The following is a 13,211-nucleotide window of genomic DNA, read 5'->3' on the forward strand; positions in this document are numbered from 1 at the left end:
TTTTATGAAACTATTTTAATATTAATTATATTATTGTATTTTTTAATGAAATTAGAGGCAATTTTTTACTATGCATTTGAAATCCTGGTAGTAATTCTTTTATTGGACAGACCCTACATTTTCTCACCAAAAGGCACGTTTCAAAAGGTTTCCTAAAATAACAATAACTTCAATTAATGATGAAAATCATAGAAAAGGGGAGAGTTTCAAAGCACGTGAGGTGGAAAAAAGTTTGATTTTTTTTCCAGGTGGATTTGTTTCCATTTCCAATCAACTTTTGATCATCGAGCAATGGTGTTCTCTTGAGAGAAGATAAAGCCCATGCCACCTGCAACATGGTTTGGGTTTTCAGCTGGTGCAGGACAGCCCGTCTCCACAGGAACTTGTGCCAGGTCACATTGAGGAGAGGTTGAGCCCTGTGCATTTGTGTGGTGTCTTCTCACCCCTGTTTCCTGCTGAAACCAGAAGCATCACCCCTGCCTGGACCAACAGGGCTGTGGTTGAATGGTGCTTGGTAGAAAGCCCTGTGGAGATGGAGTGAAGATCATAAGCAGATGACAAATGAATGTTGAAAGGTGAGGTTTGATGAGGGGAACTGACTCATGGCTTGGGAATGGGGATGGGGTCCCGGGGAGGCTCGGCAGCTCCAGTGACCCCTGCCTGCAAGGAGTCGTGGGGCCGGGGGGGGAGAGGCCAAGCACTGAGTAATGAAACCAATGGTTGAATCCGTGGAGAGTTATGAAAACCAAGAAGACAAGCCCAAAGCGGTCTTGTGGAAACTGGAGGAATATCCAGCATGTCCAAATTGTTTGTGCAGTTCATCCTTCCCTTGGCTTTGATCAGTGTGAAGCAAGCAGAGATAGAGACCTGAGGGAAGCCAGTGAAGTTGATGCAATGCTTTCAAGCTGTGTTAGAGCTCCTGAGCCCACAGCTGCCGTGCTGTGCAGGGACAGGGCAGCAGCATTTCCTAAGCCGCTGTAACATAAAGGAAGAGAGCAGTATGTTTTAAATAGTCTAGACGGCCTCAAATGAACCCTCTGATCTTCTCCTGCAAGAGCCACCAGAAGCCAGCAGAGCTGTCGTGTGTCTGCAGGCAGGGTGGATGCGCTGGGGAGGGAGGCACAGATGCTGCCGCAGCACACATGTCCCACATTAAGCAATGCAAATCGGGGAGTGAGTCACCGACCCGTTTCTCCTCCCATCACACTCCAGTAGATGTGTGTGCACTGCCTGTGTGCAGCAAGGCTCTGCGGATTTGCATTTGGTTGTAAATACGGCTATTTGAACCCCAGCTGTGCCTCAGCAAATGGTGCCTGAAATAACATAAGGAAGACCTCACGCCTGTAAGGCAGGGTTGGCTCAAGGCTGAGAGAGCTGCTTGCAAAGGTGCTGTGGTAGCAGCTGGACACCAAGCCGTGCATGCACCCCTTGGTGTCTGCTGCCCACCCCAACCCTGCTCCCTGCTGCCCACGCCTCCCTCGCACGCTCCACACAGGCTGTGGCTCCCATGGCATCTTTGCCACTCTGAGATCAGGCAGAGAGCAAGCGCCAAAAGGCACCCGTGTTTTCCTCCAACTCCAGCAGCAGTGAGCTCCTTCTGGGCCCTATTAAAGCTTAACATTTACATAGAAGGGAAATAATTGGCTTGGACTGGACATGGCCTTAGAAGGGTGTAATGCTTACAAAGGAGTTGTGGCGAAAAGTGGCTTTTCCAAACAACCTAGGGAAGGGACAATGTACAGAAATGTATGTTGGCAGTAGATGCCTGTTTTTGCAGGTAGATACAGCTTTTATTCCACAAAATGAAGAGTGGGCTGGAGGATCTGCTTCCTCGGGAGCATTCAGATGGAAACCCCATTGGTGCCTGAGCTGAGGGGACACCAGGAAAGGCTGCTCGGGGCTGTTCCCCCAGGGTTGTCCAGGAGAGCCTTGAGGAGGTAGAGCTGAAGGAGACCCCTTTGATCCCTTGGTCCTTCAGCCTTCATATCTGGTCAGTGCTTCTGGGGACAGAGGAGGCAGACCCCTGCTGTTGGGAAGACAAAATTGTTCAGTGAGGTGTGGCACATGGAGACAGACACCGATAAGCTCAGCTTTCACTTATCCCTTCTGGGTGGAAAGCCCCACAGACACCACACAGAGCCCGCCCAAGGCCTGGCTAGGCCTCAGCCGCCAAGGAGCTATTTCCACGCTCGCTTCCAGGAGGCTTGAGGCCAACCTGGTTTAAACTCCGCGTACTGAGGAGCTCAGCGGGGAATGGCAACTCCAGCCAGGTAGGTTCGGCTCTTCCCATCTCTTCTGATAAATCTGCAGCCGTCGTGAACTAAGACTGAGTGTCTGCAGACTGACAGGGGAATTTCTCTCCCGCTTTCCTAGACCAGCGCTTGGATGAGGCTCTGCAGAACTTTTAGCATGGATCCCACCGGGCATAATACTGAAGCCTTTAATTGCTGCAGGAGTTGGCCTGGAGTCCTCTATTCCTTGAGCGCTGTCGAGACAAACGTCCCAGCCAAACCATCAGCCCAGGCTGCCCCTAGGCGGGAGGCAGCCGTTGGGCCAAGCGCTGCGGCGCAGCGCTGAGCAATCCGCCAGCATCCAGCCTGGCTTTGACTCTCACACAGAAAGCAGTAGGTGTGACTAGTTTGGGCCACGTACCCACAGATTATTTAATGAACCCGAGCGCTGAAAAGTAGCTCTGCTCTAAAGCCAAGGCAGCAGTGCCCCTGACATTACCTAGCACAGCTTGGTGGCCACCCTCCGTGTAACTGTGTGTGTGCGCGTATGTGTTCGGCCCACTCTGTCATGACAGACCCCACTAAGTCACAATAGACCCCACTAAATCACAACTGACCCCACCCATAGGGGGATTTCCTATAAATAGCCCGTTATGTGCCCCAGGCAGTGGTTTGCTGCAGTACAAGGTGCGGGGCAGCAGGAGAGGAAGGAGGTGTGTGTCCTGCTCAGGGGGAGGAATAGGAAATTTAGGTTGGTGGAAGATCCCCTGTGAGGTTTTCTTCTCTTTGTTCTCCAATTAGGAAAGAAATCTCCCTCCACAGCGTGGAAAATAATCTGTAATATTCACAAGTGCTGGATTTGTTGATTGTAAAGTTAAAGGAGGTTTTGAGATTAGGGATCCTGACCTTGGGTCTAGCTTTTCTGAGGCTGAGAATCCAGGCTGGTGTTTTAGCTGGAAAGCAAAGAATTTGAGTGAGCAATAACAATAAACGAGCTTAATGTTGGTTTGTTATGCCTCTGTCAGAAGAGTTTTAAATGTGGAGCACTAATTGCAGAGAGAGACAGGTTAATAATGAGTACGTGAAGCTGGCTAGGGGGTTGCTTTAATTTTAATTTTGTTTTGGAAAATTTTATTTTTTTTTTGTGGAAGGAAAAAATGTTTTATTCACTTTCTGGAGCTATTTTTAATGGGGGACAGGGAGGGGAAAGCATGAGCTGTACTTTTTGTGCATAACCAGTACTTTCTCTCTCTGTACTAAAATGGTAGGGGAAAGAGAAGGAAAAAAAGGTAATATCAGAAAACTAGCCCCTCTCCCCTAGTCTGATTTATCAAAGTATTTATCAAAGTTTTTGTTTGTTTGCTTGTTGTGAGAATAAATACTGTTACTTTGTGAAATATATAGGATGAAAAAGTTTGTGTTTTGGTGAAATGGGACTTTTTAAAGTAAGATTTGGCCAAATATATTTAATTGTACTGGGGCTTTTGTATTGAATTCACCTTGCATGCTCAGAAATCCTTCCATTACCTTTTTAAAACTCCAGTATCTATTTTTTTTAGGCAGAGCAATGGAGAGATGCTGCTGAAGAGGCTTGCCTTTTTTTCCTGATGATCCTCCAAACCTCCTGTGCTGTAAGTCAGTGATGAAATGGTTGTAGTCTGGGTAAAGCTTTTAGTGCTGAACATCAAAAAAATAAGCAATGGGAATGAGGCTGTAATTTTTCTTTTTCTTGGAGAAGGAAGACTTTTGTGGTCCAGTTGCCATACTGTCAGCCAGAATTGATTTGCAAATGAAGGGTCTGAAACTTTAGCAGGAGCCTGTTGCTACTCCTAGAGTTCATCCCATAATTTTCACTTTTCTTTTGTCTGCTTTATTGCTCAAGGGTAGGGCCAGGTGCCAGCAATATGACAGCAAGGGGTGAGCACTGCCAGCAGATCCATTTTAGGCTTAGTTATGAGTATCCCAGGTGAAAAGTGTTAGCTAACAGAATCTGCCTGAAGTGTCAACCCCCATCTCTAGGAGGACACTCCATCTGGGATATCATTTGTGAAAGAGAAGAACCTGCCCTGACTCCTCTACCCATTTCCAAAGATGTTGGCTGCAGCTTTTAAGCCTCCTTTACCAGGGCAGTCCACATCTCCTGTACCCACCAGGAGTTGCTTTAGAAAGATGTTAGTGACTGCTGGGTGTCTGGGACCTGGGTGGAGTGGAGCATCTTGGGGAGCTTGCAACCCGACTCTGTTTTGGCTTCTGCCACATTCCCTGGGGTGCCAGTGGGTGGGATTCGTGGTCAAACAAGGCTGCAATGTCTGGCTGTAAACTTGCACCTGGATTACAAGGTAAGAATGCTTTATTCCACGTGAAAAGAAGAAGCTCTAATGACTCTGGTAGAGAGCCAGATAGCTTGTCTCCCCCTGGAGGGTGCTTACTGGGGGCAAATAGTGTCTGATACCACCAGTGAGGTCCTAAAACCAAGGCAGAAAAAAAGTCCAGCTTGAACAGTGTTGTCTTCAGGAAAGCTTGGGAAAACCTCCAGATGTCAGGGACTCACAGGTGAGAAATATTTACTGTTCTTGTAGAGATGAGTCTAAAGGTGAAGCTGATTGTTGAAATATATTTATTTTTATTGCTTTGTGGTGCTTAATACAACATTGCCATGTTCATATTTGTTCCTCGATTTCCTGTATTGTTTTACAAATTCATTCTGGCTGAGTTTCCTAATACTGCTTAGGGCTAACTTTTTCCCAGTCTGATGAATGGGCCTCCCCAGACCGAAGGACTGATGTGATATGGATGGCAGTCACTTCTACTTATAATGTCAAAGTATTTTTAAGTGTTTTAAAGTATGTTTTCATCCAAACTACTTATTGGAAAGTGGATTCTTTGCTGCAAATAAATGTTATTTTGTTTTGTTGCGTGGGCCTTTAAGCATGGCCTTTGGAGGCCTTCTGGAGATAAGGGGCTAGGTACATTTACTGTGTTGTCTGCTAAATTGTCGCATTTACTAAGGTAGGCTAATGGGATCAGTAAGGCAGCAGACTCTGAGGCTTCACATGGAAGAAACCTATTGAGCAACATTTGTGGGTCTGACTTGCTTACAGTGGTCCAGACTGGGAGAAGTGTTTCTCAAGTCTGATTTTCTGTTTCTTACCCAGCCATGTTGTCTTAGGACAGGTGGGCTGATTTGCTACAGGTACTTCTCAGGGGGTGGTGAATGAGTTGTGAAGATCAAGTGTAGCTAGGATTGTAATCAAACACTAACTCAACAAGCTGGGTCCTGTAACTCTGTGAACTATTCTGAAAGTATCCCCTTTCTTCTTGGGGAAGGATGTGCTTGCAGCATCTGATTTCTGGGAGTTCTTCCTTCTGCAATGGAGATATTTCAGTGGGACACACTTAGGCCTGGAAGAAATCTGAAATAGATTTTTTGACTGATTTGTCTCTTTGGCAGACTGCCAGGATCATAACTGTTCAGATTTAGGCACAGTTTCTAAATGGTTTGGGGGATCATTTAGGGCCATGTTGTATTTTATTATATATTATAAGAAGGCATTTATTTATTTTTTGTGTAAATGAGTTGTATGCTTCTAGATAGCGTTCTTAACAACCCCCTTGTCCTTTAGTTAGATGCTAAAGCATGGATTAAAATCCTCACTGATTGGGTAAAAATCTTTCTGCAGTTATTTCTTGACCCTGCTTTGTCCTGGTGTCAGTTACCCATCTTTGGCCCAATCAAGGAGCTTCAGTACAGCAGCTGAAACCAGACTCTGTAAAATGCTAGAGTGGTATGTTCGACCTGGTGTTAATTACATGTGTCAGTGATATTTAAGTGGCAGAGAGAGGGCAGATGTGCCAAAGATCAAGTTTTGCTGGGCCAAGATTCAGAAGCAAGACAGGACACTGTCTTTATAAAGAGAATCTCCGGCAACTGCAACTTCAGTACTGGATCCTGGAGACCGGAGCCCACAAAAATGGATGCTACTCAACTTTGCTTTGCTTTGATGCAGAAGGCAGCATTAGATCTGGTACAGGGGCTGGTGGAGGGGGGATCAGCACATTTCTGGTGTGCTTGGTTTTGGAGCGGAAGAGCTGAGATGATGCCTTGTATCTGGGCAGGATGTCTTCTGGGAATGAGACCAACTGCTTTGTCATCTCTTGACCAGCTCTCTGGCATGTCAGCTACAGAGCTGCATCCTGGAAATATCCAGCTTAAACGGCAAGGCTGTTTCTGACCCGTTTCCTGAAATGTAAGAAAATTTTGCTATGGTAAAAGGAAATAAGGCTTTCCTGAGCAATGAATGTAGTGAAATCATTATCACTGCAACCTTTATAACTCCCGTGTCCTTGTGCCAAGCTGTGTCTCATTCCCCCATCTAATGATTTTCTGGGCAAGAATATGTACAAGATACATCTGTTTCTGAGCTGTTTGTGGTGTTTAGCTGGCACAAAGTCCTGGGGCTGACATATATTTCCATGTTCATAGCACAGGAGAATTGTTTGCTTTCTCTTGAGAGATGTTAACTAGGCTTGCTTTCTTTTTCTCCCTTGCTTCTGCACCCTCCCCACCCAATTAATGGCAGTTTTCTAATAATGATAGATCAAGGGGTAGAAGTAGGAGAATGTGTTCGATATTTTTAGAGGAAATGAAGAAATCAACAGAACTATAGCATCAGTGTCTTTAGAGTTAGCTCACAAGGTTGAAAAGAGTTAAATATCTTCAAATTAGGAAAAAGAGCTTGATATGACTGTTAGTATGTGAAGTGCTGTCACCCTGAGAAAATTTCTTAATTTTCCTGAAAGGGAGGAAAAAAAAGAAAAACAATGGCTGGATAGCAAACCAACTCAAAGTAAAACTATAGCACATTCATTTTCAACTAACGAGGAACAAGCTGCAGAGGGAAACTGTGGAGTCTTCATCTTTACTCTTAAAAAGAGAATGCATGTTTCCTTAGATGGCCTGGCCAGTTGGAAGTAACTGGGTTCAGTGCGGGAGTTGGGTTCTGTTGTGGGTGTTACTCTGTTGGGTCTTGCTTGTCCCTTCATGTCCCTGAAATGCAACACAAAGCTTCACAGCCACATGCCATGTGGGGCAGGTTCTTGTAGTGGTTGGTCTAATGATTCACGTGACTTAGTAACCCAGAAGCAGATATTGGGGCCTCATTCAGGGCTGCATCTGTCTGAAAAAGGGGAGTTTGCAGTTGGGATCGATTTCTAAGAACTGGGGGGTGTTTTAACAACCAGAGTGGTTTATTTTGCTATCTTCCTTCAAATATCAGAGTAATAAAGCTTTCCCTGTAATGATGCCCAATGCATCTGGCAGGAGCTGGGTTGTTGATGAGCCAAGACTGATACCTCCTGCCGGGTGCTCTGACTGAAGGCTCCTTGGTTCTGGGTTTATATGGCACCAATCCATGGATGAGGGTCTGTGCTGGAGTACTGGCAGGGTTAAAACCATGCTGGGATAGCACTGGCTGCTGTGGGGGTCTGGTTTGCTTGAACATCTTGGGTTTTCTTTTAGTTTCCCTCCAGAGGTGTCTCTTCATTCTGTAGGCTCTTCACATCTTACTTTGCAGTTCAGTAATGAAGGTCTCAGACAAAAATGTACCAGGAGAAAGAACATACTGTACAAGCCAGGTTCTTGCATTATTTCTCTGCTGTGGTCCTGTGGTCCTCTGCTGTTGGCCAGCAGAGTACTTTTTAGCTGCTCCAGCACTGAAGCTAACCTACAGAGCTGAGTCTCAACTGGTTTCAGTGGGGTAGATGAACTTGTTTGCTCTGCATCTTCTGTATAGCTTAAAGCTCTCCTAGATGCCTTGCAGACCACAAGTTCCTCCTAAAAATGGGACAGGACACCTTTTTGGCTGCCTTCAATCCATGGAAATTTTGCTGAGCTTTTCTGCAAAAGGGGAACAATGCAACCTCAACAGAGAAGTTAATTATAGCAATGGAAATTTCTCTTACAGACTTTCTGATGTGAGGCTGGTATTGCTTTTCAGCAGGATAGAAGTCTCAGAAATGCCACTTCTAATGAAAAATGTTTTAATGGCAAATACTTTCCACAATGTAATGGTTATTCTTGGGTTTGTCTGAATCCTATTGAACCTCTATTTTTTTTTTTTTTTTCAGAGTTATATGTAATATGGTTTGGCTCTGTCTTTTTGCTCTTGCTCAAATGCAGTCCCGGTTTAGGTGAGGCAGATGCCAGGGAAATCATGGGAACTCTGATGATTACACAACTATTTTTTGTTGTACTTAGACTGTGATTTGCATTGAAATGCTGAATGAAGTAAGACAGTTCTGAAACTTTAACTAATGGATATTTGTTCCTCTAACCCAGCCCCTCTAAAATCATAGGCCTTATTCTCCTCTGTATCTTAAGCTCCATTCAGCTTGAGATATTCTTGATTTATCTGGGCTTAAATATAGGAGAATTCTCCTAAGCATTGATCCTGTGGGCTGATTGTCAAGGAAGGACTGCCTTGGATGTCAGCAGCAGGTATCTCATCCAGATACAATCCTGAAACAGGGTTCTGGCAACAACTTTTTTCTTTTTTTTTTTTTTTTTTTTCTTCTGTAATGATGCTTATGAGAAGGCAGAAATTTTCATATATCTGAGATCCCATCTGTTCTTATCCTGTTCTGTCTCTGGATGGAGTCTGGACTGTGTGCTGTTTTCTGGGCTTGTGGTGCCAGACTTGCTGAGTTCCCCTCTTCTCTGGAGAACTGCATCTATGGTTAGGGAGAACTTAAGCTGGCTGGGAAGGTGTGAAGCAAGTTGTTAAGCAGGGTCATGGTGACAGATTGCCACCACCACTAATAAAAGGACCAATAATCTAGTGATATTTTTGAACACTAAAGCAATTTGTATGGCCTTAATAAATGGAGGAGGGATGGGAAGGGAATGGAAAAAGGATTGACTACAAATGAATTAATCTGTAAACTGTGAAATAATAAAAAAGCCCAAACATTTTTAGGTCACTATAATCTTCTCTTAAGATCTCATGCAATAGCATAGTCAAAGTTTAGATACCATGGGCAGAGCTGATAAAGTTCCTCCAGCACCATGCTGTGCCCTGGCAGGCACCTGCCTTTGTTACACCGCAGGTACTAAGATGGTGGGACTCTGCCTCTTGATGCCACGGTGACCATAAGTTTGAGTGAGGTGAAAAGGGGATTAGATGCGCTCATGATGGACAAGCTTACCAACGTCATTGGTCACAGAAATCTTTGCCCCAGAGGAAGATCCTCAGAAAGATTCTGTGCTGGAATGGTGTAAATAGAGGCTGCAATCCTTCCTGGGTGTGTTATTCCCCAGGTGAGGGTGCTTTTCACCATTTTCAAGGTCTTTGGGCTGCCTCTCTTTCTGCTGTGTCCTGGAAGAAAGGAGATGGCTGTCAGTACCCAAAGAAATGTGCTCAGTTTCTAACTGCCAGAACAAATTTAGGGTGAATCACAGTTTCTGTAGCACCCCAGGCTGCGGGCAGGTGCTGAAGTACTTCCTACTGTGACCATCTTTCTGCAGACACAAATCAGCTCTGCTCACTGTCTGGATAGTACTATACCCAGTAATTAATCATGGAGCCTTCCCTACCACCCATAAATACCAGAGGAGATTCAGCATCTTCAGCTATGTACCCACCCAGGCTAATACCATTTCTTGCAGCTGGAGTTAATCATGGCATTAGGCAAACAACAAGAGTTCATTAGGACCAAAGGTGACTTTAATTTAATTGAAATATAACTTGGCAAGTAAAGAGGCGATCCAGTTCACAACACCTAATGGGAGGTCTGGGTTATATATGGAAAAGTTAATGGCCATAAAAATATCCAAACAACATATTTGTGCACGTGTTCCAGTAAAAGTCCGAGCCAACTACTTTTTAATGGTTTGGGTTTTCAAATGTATATATTAATGCTCTTAAAATAAGAATGAGACTATATGAGTGCACACAGCATAGAAATATGAGGAGGGTGGGGGCGTGAGGGAGGGGAGCCTCATGCCTGGGACAGCATCAGTGGAAGCCACTTTCCTCCCTGTGGTGGAGGAGGCTGCTAAACCTCTTTGTTCCCCCAAAACTTGTGTCTGAGGAATGGATGTAGCAGCCTTGACCTTGCAGGTTGAGGAATAAAGTTTTTTTTTTTTTTTTTTTCCTGTTTCTTGTGGTGGTTTGCGTAAAGGTGTGATACAAGCGTACCTAAAAAGAATGTTAATGTGGCAGTTTTGTGTATATGAGTTTCATACACAATTACATGAACATATGAAATAAATGAAGAGATTTCAGATGATATTTTCATTCCCTTGTGAACGACCACCCACAGCCCCCAAAATAATATTCAAATATTAATTAAATCAGGCAGCCTGTAAATCAGTGCAGCAATGCAGCCCTTTTAACCTCCCCTCTCTCCTGTAGAAAAGACTCTTCCATTTCTGCATAAACACTGCCCCATAAATGGACTCCTACATAAAATATTATTTATATTTTAGTAGGTAAACATATGAGATTATGCACACATTGGCAGGCTGTGACATCATGGACCAGCCTGCAGAGTATGTAGCTTTATACTTATTTACTCGCCAGGTTTTTTGTGGAGAAGGGGCCATCTACGTTTTCATGGGGGTGTGATCTGTATATCCAGTGGTGAATGTGAATCTGTTCTTTGAAAAAGGCTGTTGAAAATAACGCTAAAAACTCAGATCGTTCCCTTCCCAGTGGTGTTTCTCCTTCCCCTTTCTTGTACATCTTGGTGGAAGGACCCATCTGATGGGTCGTGATGGAAGATCATCTTGTCATTCACAGGGAACTGGCCAGTGCTGGTAGCTGGTTGCAAATATCATGAGAGCTTTTGATGCTTGATTCTTCAGTGCTGAGATAAAGAGGAGTAGGTGAAAGGAAAGTCTGAGATTATAGATGAGTTAGGAGTGCATAATGGAAGGATATTTATGCATAGAACGTAAAAGGGAAGGGGAAAGAAAAAGCAATGCAGAGGATGGAAAAGGGCCACGTAGGACTTGGGAGATGTTAGCTAACTGCTTGCTTGGTGTGATCACCGGGGGCAGGTCACTTGGGGTGTCCGTGCTGAAAGGGGAACTGCTACAAGGTGCTGGGAGAGCACGCTGGCAGGTGCCGGGTAGGAAAGCTTCTCTTGATGGCTCAGCTGAGATTTCCATCTGGTTTTGCTTAGTGCCTCTTGGGGCCTGCTCTGTCTTCTGGTGGCCTGTGTGGCTGTATCTTGTTTCAGCAGTTTCTCTGGTGGGGGTTCTGGGCCACTAGGGAGAAGCTGGTCTTTTCACCACTTGACTTGTGCTCTCAGCAGTGCTCACCTTGTAGCCGAGCTGGCTTTAAGCACTTCCTCTTCAGTGAAGCAGCTGTCTTGGAAACTTTAAGAAACCCACAGTTTGGGAAGAGGAAAATCAGAATGAGATAAATTTGCAAATGAAAAACTGCTGTCACAGACAGGAGGTAGTGGATACAAGTCCCAAGGGGTGGAGTGTGATTGAATGCTAACAGTGAACCCCTTTCATTAGCTCTGTGGGTAGATGAGACAAAAGAACAGAAATGACTGCTAGTCTTGGGTTTTAGCACAGCAAAGTGTCTGACAAATGCAGCATCCTTGTGCTGGAGCCGTCTCCAAAGGGCTCTCCCCAAAAGGGGGAGCTTTTAGCCCACTGCATGGCGTGTCCCCCAACTGGCCGGCCTGCTTCACTCTGTTGGAGACCCTGTTGGAAAGAAAATGTTTTGCACCTTGTGGGTGTGCCCTGAAACTCAACCATCCTCTCTGGCACGTGGGGAAAAGGAAGGCAATGCTTCACTGAGGAAGCTGTGGTGTGAGCAGCTTCTTATCAGAGCTTTGCTATCCCCTATGCCTTGTAAAATCTTCCCCCAGAGGAGGTCACCTGCTGCCTTCTATTGCAGGGAAAAGGAAGCACAAGGAGGTGAAAGGACTTCTGAGTTTTTCTGTAGGGGCTGGCAGGAGATCCCAACCTGATAGCTCTTCCCATGAGCCCTCCCGTCTATCTGCTGCCGCAAAAGGCCCAATGCCTAAAGATTTTTTTTTAACCACTGATAGCATATTTGACTTCCCTCAGCACTTTTGGTGTATGGTGCCTTGACTAGTTTTGCAGGTGTGATTCTTCTTCTGTGACGCAACCCCGAAGGACTTTTGCTTTAGATGGGCAGCGAGCTGTCACCCAGTGTGCAGGAGCACGATTCTGTCACCCTCAGCCTGGTGTCACCCCGTACCAGCTCTGACTCTTGTACCCTCTTCTGGCTGCTGCCTGGCACAGCCTGCTGACCCCATACTCCCTCTGTGCTCGCCACCTGGCAATGCGGAGCAAGCAGAACAGCTGACCTGCACTAAACCTCTGCGGTGGGTGTGTTTGTTCAGCACCGAGGTGGCCTTGGGTTGGCTTGGTGCCCTTCAGCTTGGCTGAGAAGCCAGGCAAAATGAAAATGAGCCAGCCGGTCCTCTTCAGAAATCCTTTTAGATTTCTGGAACCTAGGTGGTGCTCAGCCCGGCTCCCCTCCACCAGAGCTCCTTGGAGACTCTCTACCACTGCTCTGTCCGTCTGCAGCCTCCTTGGCTAAATCACTATGGGTTTTCCTGCTCTGTTGGGCACTGGGGGCTGCAAGAGGCACTGCAGCCACGTGTAGGGGTGAGGTGGGGAGCAGACTGAAGGAGCTCTGACAAACGTGTCCAGGCTTCTCCATGCCTTCAACCTCAGCCTTCTCCCAAGAACCAGACATGCCTATTGTTGCAAACTTAATTATGTCCAAACCCAGGGGCTTTCTGGGGGCTTTAGGGATGCTCAAGCCCCAGCTCTTGCTCGCATGCTGGGGCTGAGCATGTTTTCTCCAGCTTCTCCCTCCCTTGCTCCCTGGTTTGGACTTGCTCATTGCTGTGCAAAGCCAGAGGTGCTGGCAAAATTCAAGGAGTTGATGGGGCTCTTGTGGGCTTCTGTGCAAAAGTAGCATTTGTCAC

General features: G+C 45.7%; 2 long non-coding RNA genes across 3 annotated transcripts in view; one reads left to right on the plus strand and one right to left on the minus strand.

Moving 5' to 3' along the window:
- The window catches only part of LOC118170552, a 16,253-nt gene continuing 3,042 nt past the window's right edge, over nucleotides 1–13,211 (minus strand). The window contains exon 2 of the long non-coding RNA XR_004752774.1: nucleotides 1–524. This is a non-coding gene — a long non-coding RNA (uncharacterized LOC118170552). The remainder of the gene's footprint in view (nucleotides 525–13,211) is intronic.
- Nucleotides 2,932–13,211, plus strand: part of LOC118170553 — a 27,069-nt gene continuing 16,789 nt past the window's right edge. For both annotated transcript variants that reach the window (XR_004752776.1, XR_004752775.1), the window contains exons 1-2: nucleotides 2,932–2,944; nucleotides 3,791–3,862. This is a non-coding gene — a long non-coding RNA (uncharacterized LOC118170553). The remainder of the gene's footprint in view (nucleotides 2,945–3,790; nucleotides 3,863–13,211) is intronic.

This window comes from Oxyura jamaicensis, chromosome 8 (assembly GCF_011077185.1).
Source record: "Oxyura jamaicensis isolate SHBP4307 breed ruddy duck chromosome 8, BPBGC_Ojam_1.0, whole genome shotgun sequence".
Lineage (NCBI taxonomy): Eukaryota > Metazoa > Chordata > Aves > Anseriformes > Anatidae > Oxyura > Oxyura jamaicensis.